The sequence below is a fragment of the Equus caballus genome, chromosome X, assembly GCF_041296265.1.
Source record: "Equus caballus isolate H_3958 breed thoroughbred chromosome X, TB-T2T, whole genome shotgun sequence".
Taxonomy (NCBI): domain Eukaryota; kingdom Metazoa; phylum Chordata; class Mammalia; order Perissodactyla; family Equidae; genus Equus; species Equus caballus.
In genome coordinates, this window is record NC_091715.1 from 129131732 (window position 1) to 129140108 (window position 8377).

The 8377-nt window shown below is 44.7% G+C and overlaps 1 long non-coding RNA gene across 1 annotated transcript; it reads left to right on the forward strand.

Annotated features, from left to right (window-relative positions):
- The first annotated feature begins 1767 nt into the window (after window positions 1–1767).
- Window positions 1768–4803, forward strand: LOC138921889 (uncharacterized). The gene is made up of 3 exons (XR_011434861.1): window positions 1768–1878; window positions 2076–2153; window positions 4419–4803. It is a non-coding gene; the product is annotated as an uncharacterized lncRNA (long non-coding RNA).
- Window positions 4804–8377: the final 3574 nt, after the last annotated feature.

The following is an 8377-nucleotide window of genomic DNA, read 5'->3' on the forward strand; positions in this document are numbered from 1 at the left end:
TGTTGTAAGCCCACAGAGATGCAGTGGACACCGTCCCCCACGCACACACTCAAAATTTGGTTTGGGTATCAAGACTGATGATGCTACATAAGCACCAAGAGTGTATTAACAGGTTTATTACTCACATACTGAGGCTTTCTGAGGAGAGCGGGGCAGACTTGCCAAGATGGGAGTTGAAATCTACCAGTAGTCAAACATCAAAAATGGAGTAATATACTTGATTACAGACAATTTCTTGACAAACTCTGGGGTAAAAGTGATTAGGACTGCACATTACAGATAAGAAAATAGGCTTAAATAGATCAATACACATGGCCCACATACTCACCGCTTGTAAGTGTCAGCACAGGGGTTTGGACACACATTTACCTTGTGTCAGTGCTTGTGTTATTAACCCAACAAGGTAAAGTGGGAAAATGTGCTCTAACAACAAGTTGATTTCCAAGTAAGAGAGCACAATGTTTTTATTATGTCAGGATCCTTATAAATTAATGATAAATGTCATACCAGTTATATGCAGTATACAATTACCCTTTAAATTTCAGGGTGTTGCTGCTGGTATATTCACTCTTGCTCCAATTGGACATGAAACTCACCTTTACATCAGTGCCCCGTGCTGCATTAATAGAAATGTATTTTCTTGCCTGAGGACACACACATACCTCTCTGCCACCAACAACACTGTGGGCAGAGGCTGCAGGTCAGTGTGTCTGCAGATTATGCAATCTCATGGTTTTGTCCCTGCTTAGGGTAACGACTCCCTGAGCACCACCAGTATCACTAGCAGCAGCACCTCGAGCCCAGATGCCCAGACTGGCGCCCATCTGGGTCACAGGCGGACCTCGGGATCCCCAGTCCCTATGAGAACTGGAATTGAGCTCAGGCATGGCTGCAAGGGTAGTTGTCCTACTTCTCTGGGCATATGGAGCAGGCTGAATAATTCAGCTAAAGTTCTCAAGACCAGATTCTGGCAGAACTTCCAGGGATACAAATGGAACATCCTCTTTTGAGTGAACACAAGTAATTGCACAGCCGAGGGCCTGACCATCAGCCATGGTGTGGAGACCAGCTTGAGACTCAGGAGCCCTGCCCCTTCTGATACCGTGAGGATCACGAGCTTTGCCTTAGCCCAAGATCTCTTCTTTGGAAATGGGACAGAGAGGAGGGAGCTGTGCCACTGGGGAGGTGAACTCCGAAGGGATTGAATATGTATCCAACTGAGACTGCTGAAACCAGGGAGGTTGGCTGAGATGACCACAATGATGAATGCTAAGGTCATCTGAGCACTACCTGCCTGCTAGACGCTGTTCTGAGTGCCTTAACAGTATCTTCTCATTTAATCCTCACAAACTCCCAACGGGAGGAAGTATTGTTGTCATCCCCACTTTACAAAGGAGGAACCTTTGGATCAGGGAGGTTAAAAGACTTGCCCAGGGTCACACAGAACTGGGAGTGGAAATCAAACCACCTATCTCTTGAGCCTGTGTTCCTAACCACTTCTGCATGTTATGTATTTTTACCACTTTGGACAAATGACAGTTCTCACCCTCCCATTACCCAGCAGGGTTGGAGTTCATTAGTTCAATTAGTTTGTTGATGGCAGATAAAGATGCCACATTATCTTGGTTTATCAGGATGTTTTCTCACCCATCCTACTGAGCAGACACTGTTCCTGCAGGAGCAGCAACTGACCCGGAAGGGAAGGCAAGGAAGGAAAGGAAAGGTACCTTCCCTGAGTCCCAGGCTCTGATTGGTTAAGCACCAAGAGGAGTGATCATGACTCACAATGTGGTTCAGAACCTAGTAATCACATCTGTTTACAGAATCCAAGCACTGGCCACAACCACGTGGGTTACTCCGTGTTCAGAGCTGAATACGGTGAGTGAGAGGTGCTGGAAGAGGGGGCACATACTACCTATGTTTGGGTACCATCTCCACAGCTGTTCCCTGGATAGGATACTCGGCTAGCTTGGCCTCAGAGCTCTTCCTTGGCTTGAGCAAAATCCCTCCACTCCAACTTCTCCTGTGTGAGGAGTTACCAAAATGTCCTCACAGTGTTCTCTGTGTTTCAACAGGTCCACTGGACAACGGACAGTGATTGTGGCCTCAAGATCCAATCACCCAGAGAGAGGTGCAAGGGAACTCAGCTCCCGGTAGGAGTTTCTGCTCTTTCCCCATCTCTGCATCAAGCCTTGGCCACAGTTCTGAGATTACTACATTTATAATACACAGTACACATAAATGGGGTGTTTAATTGTAGAAATTTCTGCTGAGTGGTCGTACTTCTCATGCCATATTACCTTGCGAGTCTCTGATATGGAACAACTATAGAGTTAACATTGAAGTGTGACCCGTGTGCGTATTGTCTAGAGGTAGGACATGGATTCTGACGGGATGTCAGAGGGATAATGGTGAGGACAGGGCTTTGTGTGCTTTATGGAGCTGTTCCCCTGAGGAACTAAAATGACTGTTATGAGGAGATGTGACTTGGCCCCGCGCTGGCTGCCCCCTCAGTCCCACATAACCACTGAGGAAATTGAGGCACAGCTGCCTGTAAGAGGGACCCAGGCCACACGCCCTTCCTTGAATGGCAGGGAAGGCTCAGTTACCCAGGTTTCCTCCCATCCCATAGAGAACCATGGAAAGACACTGAGATATGTGTTCAGTGTTCAACCAAATGGAAGGACAAAGATTGTTTCCTTGCCTTCCACAAGGATCAAGAGGAGGCATCCTGAAGGGTTGGGGGCTGGGGCGCTGAAGCCAGACAAATTAGGTTCACATCCAGGTTCTGCCACATACCAGCTATGTGACCTGGGGCCCGTTACATACCTTTCCTGTGCCTCAGTTCCCTGTCCTGGATAAGTGGGCGTGGCAGTGGCCCCAACAAGCTGTTAGAGGTCCCCTGAGCTGCAGGATGTAAAGCCCTTGGGGAAGTGCCTGGAGGCAGAACCCCTGAGCAGAGGTCTGGTATTGCTGGTGGTGTTACTCTTGTTGTTACCATATGTACTCCTGGGAAGAAGGGGAGGCCTAGGGAGCCTAAGAGACTGGAGAAGAGGTGTCATCACCTCCTCTTTCCCTCCCGAATGAGAACCTCTTACAGTCACAGACAGGGCAGAGACCCTGCCCTGGCTACATCTGCTCTCTTGCTTGGAACTCCACTTATAGGCTGGTTCACTTTTCGTTTGTTTGGGGCTTTGGGTGCCTTTCTTCTGAGCTCCCTTCCCTGGAGGACAGAGGCTATGCCTGGGTCAACCTGCCTTGGTGTTTGTACCTCTCTGTGTCTCAAATCTATGCTTCTGAGGAATCTCGGTTTATTGAGCGAATTTGACAAAATTGACTTACACATATTTTTACATTCTTGTTTTAGAAAATACAAGTAAGAATTACATTTATAGAGATCAACTGATAATCCCCCTTCCTTTGCTAGACTTCACCATCTTACACCCCTACACCAGAAGAGATGCCTTAGCAGTTTTTGTAAAGTTTTCCGATCTTATTCTTTGCATTTACTTTTATCGCTATGGATGACTCTGTGAAGAAAGACAAATGGGATGATAAGATACATACTGGTTTCAAGTTTCTTTCTTCAGTTACCATTTCTTAGAGATCATTTCCATGTCAGTACATAGAGAACCCCTTCATCTCTTTCAATAGCTGCATTTTATGTCATATTATTCATATACTTGTAATTCATACAAATAAGGAAATTGGAAAAATGCCTTTCTCTTTTTAAGTGAATGTCTCTTTAGAATAACCAAGTCAATCACCGAAATATTTTACAAAAAAGTAAGATTGGACACAAGTGAAACATACAAAAGAAGATATTATATACTTCTTTAAGAATAAAATGTGAAATAATAGAAATAATAAATTTAGTTCACACTGTCCACAAAACAGTTGTGAATTTCTTTTTTAAAAATAGAGGGAAAAATGCATGAAACCTTTTTATGAGTTTCCTGTTTTGACACTAAAAATACCAATTCATCCTGGATAGGAAAATTAATTATTGTAATCTTATGAATGCTTCCCAAAATAAATCTCTGAATTCAGGCATGAACCTTAACAGGATTTTGCCATGAAGTAAAATGAGCTGATTATTCAATAAAACAGAGGAGAACATATGTAAGAGTAGCCATGATAGTGACATTGCCCTCCAACGTAGGAAAATCTAAACTATCGATTTAGCAATTAAAATAGGAGTGGAAAATACATTAATGGAACAGAACAGAGATTCTCAACACAGACTCATGCAAATAACAGAATGAAAGAAATGATAAAGTTGGCATTTCAAGTCCAATGATGTGCAAAAGCAACCTCTTATATCAATGCTGGAAACAGATGTGATTATGTTGGGGAGGTGGCAGGGGGAAGAGTGGCCTGGATACACTGGATTAAGTGAGGTTCATCTTCTTTTTCAGGCTTTTTCAGTTGTGCTCTCTTCCTGAATCCATCTGTGGTGTCAACCAGTCATGGATGCAGGAGACTCTGAACTTAAGCCCAGCAGCACCACACCAAGCATCAGGAAGAAGACAGAAGAATACCTAAAACCCACTGTGGTTTCCAAAAACGTGGTGAGCTTTTTACTCGGTAGGCAGCTGGGGAGGCACAGAAGTGATGTGGATCTGTCAAAGTGGCTGTGGATGCTGACAAGAGACATGCCAGGCTGGAGGTGGCCTTTGCCAAAAAATCATGTGACTTACCTGCTTATGCCTGCCAATAATTTTGGAAAATGCAAAAAGAAAAATGTTTAAAATAAACTTCTGCCTTATCTCAGCTGTTAAAATAAAAGCTGTGTATTCAGTCCTTTTGGTCTGATGTGTTTTTATGGCCATACATCTTTCCTGGGCTACCCTGGAGAGGGGAGCCCATTCCTTCTGACATTCTGTGCAAGAGCTCTCAGACTCTGGGAGGTGGTGAGATCACACTGCATATCAGATTTCTTCCACCTTAGTCTGAAGAACAGGAAGGGAATAGTTATGAAGTATTAGGTCGCTCCAAGATGCCAGACTCCTCTCCCTAGTCGCTTTGGAGAGACCTACACTCTGTTCCCCTCTAAAATCTAGTTGCTTCCCCTGGTGAGGAGACATTGAGATCAGACCCTGAGTAGGTGGGAGGTTTAAGATTCCTGCCTTTTTATTATTCTGATGCTCATGAGAGTGTCATTTAGAAACTGCAGCACTGTGTCTTGGCTATTCTATTTAATATTAAATAATCAGAGCACAAGGCATTTTATTTTTTTCTTTTTCTTTTTTTTATGAGGAAGATTCTCCCTGAGCTAACATCTGTTGCCAATCTTCCTCTTTTTGCTTGAGGAAGGTTGTTGTTGAGCTAACATCTGTGCCGATATTCCTCTATATCATGTGGGATCCTGCCACAGCACGGTTTGATGAGTGCTGCTAAGACCGCACCTGAGTTCTGAACCTGCAAACCCCAGACCACGGAAGTGGAGCATGCAAGCTTAACCACTACTCGACCAAGTCAGCCCCAAGGCATTTTAATGCGGGAACATCATACCTTCAGGGCCTTCTAAAGGGAATCTCTTCTCACTGTCCCCAAACAAGTGGAATCCCCAGGGCCCCTTATTTGAGCCACATGAAATAAACCAGTTCAGGTCACAGCTGACTGAAGAGAAGTCATCTGTCTGAAGTGAAGCCAGCCCTTCTCCACAAGACTTGTGCGAGGGCTCCCACAAAGAAGGCTCCCCAAAGGCATGTGCTGGGAAAGTCAGGTCTCACTGGGAGAAACTGGAAATGGGAACTGTAGGAAATGGGGCATTCAGAAGTGAGGGCTAAGCTGAGAGGAGGACAGGGAGAGCTAAGGGGAAAGGGGATGTGAGAAAGCCTAGATGATGAGTAAGCTTACATCTGATCAAGGGGGAAAAGTTCAAACCATCACATACTCCAAGCACGACCCTTATTTGTTCTCTACAGGGAGATCCAAAGGGAAACTCCAGGTGCATTTCTCTCCCTGCTCCTCCCTTCTCCATCCTCTGTGTCCTCACAGCTTGTAGAGCATTTCTACAACACCCTTCCTGTCTCTCCTCCTCCAGCCATGTCTCAGGGGCTGTTGTTCTCTCTCCCCTTAGCCCAATGTCTCCCAGCTCTTTATTATGCACAACAATTGACATAATTATGCAGAACACTTTTCACCCTCCTCCCTGTTCCTGTCCCCTTGGCTGTGCACACTCTGCTGTGGCATTGTCAAATATAGCCGCTAGTCTCTTCTTAGTGGCTCAGGTGTGGCCGTGGGATGGAGAGGAGGGTCTTCACACCCCTGTGTAGGTGACTATAACCTACCAATCATGAGCAAACAGAGGCTGTGAGCTGGAGGAAAGGGAAGACCTGAGGCTGGAGACCAGAAGGTAGGGCAAGAAGGAGACACACCAGGAAGCAGAGACCAATCATAGCCAACCTCCTACAGTCCACTGACATCCAAGAGAAGATGTAACACTTAGACCCTACAGCTTCAATTACCCACGTGGGTAAAGCTCACAACCATCATAGTGAGTGAAAAAAGAAGCAGTGGGGAGGAATGTAGCCAGGGGTAACTGAAACGTGCCAAGCAGTCTTCAACGTGGACATATGTAGTAAAGGTCCCACAAGGAGTGCAGCAGGATGTTCAGGTGTAGCTCTCTCTCATCTCAGATTTGGCTGACTCCCCAGAACAACTGGCTACGACTACCCCCCATCTCACAGGGGTCCCTGACCATCCATGGAGGACTGGGAAGGAAGGCAATCACACACACTCATGTGAGTTCTGACCACCCACCCACAAGAGGGTGTGGACTAACATGAAAGAGTCTGGGTGGGTTGAAGGCCACAGAGACTCTTCACAGAGGCTCGGTGGTGTGCTGAGCTTACAGGAGGAAAATCTCCTTCAACTACCAGGGGGATGGAGGGTGTGATTTGTCTCTCCATAAGGCAGAATCACATGTAAGAAATTCAAAAGGTGAGTGGGTAACTGAGTGAGAGACAGACAGACAGAGTTAGAGGGAGAGGGTGACAGAGGTGGGCGGAAGGAAAAGAGTGACAGGAAGTTGATCCTGGGCCTGCGGCACAGTGTCTGCCATGTCCACACTCATCCTCCTTAGGAACCTCCTGTTACTGCCCAAGGGAGTTCGTCTGCCCATCACAAGACATGCCAATAGTCAAGAGGCAAGGTGGTAAGAGAGAAAGGGTTTTATTACAGTTTTCTAGCAAGGGGGAAGATGGCTTACTAATGTCCAAAAGAACCATCTCACAGAACAAAGACTATAGGCCAGTTATATAGGCACCTGGTTCCTGGGTTGGGGAGACATCTGGTCTTGCGTAGGGCAGACATCTGGTCTTAGTTCCTGATAATCTTTTGTTTTACTGGATATGCGTCAGAGGCTGGAGTAATGCCATATACCCAGATATTTCAATTCTCATAGATGATGGCTATCAGCATAGACTCTCTGCCCCAGGGGCTTATCACATTCCAAAGGAACTCAAAAGAACAAAGTTATATATCCACCTGGGTTAGCTAATCAGAAGTCATTCAAAGTTACAATATGGTTCCTTTTCTACAATATGGCTCCCCTTATGTCAATCTTGTGCTTATCTGGTATCAATTCCCCATTTGGTTGTTCATTCCTCAATCTTGAGGGCTATCCTGCTGATGAGGGGTATAGGTTGTTCCATCTCATTGAACTAGTCTCTTAGTAAGACAGTGATGCAGGTGGGCTCCAGAAGTTAGGCCTATATTCTGTAACTAAGTAACCAGGTATTTAAAAAGAAGAATTTCTAGAGAGACAAAGAGAAAAACAAGGTCAGTGGTGGGAACAAATTATAAACTAGTTTCTGAGCCCAGGGCACAGCCAGTCAAAAAAGATTTTTAGATGTCAGAGTCAAAGCATCTTTTGTAGTTTCAAATGTCTCTAATGATGTCATCAGGTGTTCAGGTATCTTTCTGAGTGGCTTACACAGCAACAGGCATGAATTTCTCTTAAGCTTGTATCAAATTCTCCAGCTTCAGTGTGCAAGGCTTTAGGGAAAAGGACAGGTTCAGTTCTCAATTATTCCAAATGAAAATGATGGGAAAAAATAAAAAACATTAGTTTTGAGATTTGTAGCCAGATATTTCAGGAGACTAGAAAAATTCAGGATGCAGTCCAGTTAACAGATAGAAAACAAAAATCTCAAAGTCAATTAGCAGAACTAGAACCTAATATCCATGAATGTGTACTACAGTTTCTATTGAAACATAATTTTTCTCTCTAAAATCACCCTCATTTTTACCAAAGATAGCAAATTAAGACTCAGTGGTTTGTAAAATAAATTTAGTTTTAATAAACTTGGCCCAATTATTTACATAAGTGCAGCAAGAGTAGCAATTGATTATATAGGCTCTTTTAAGC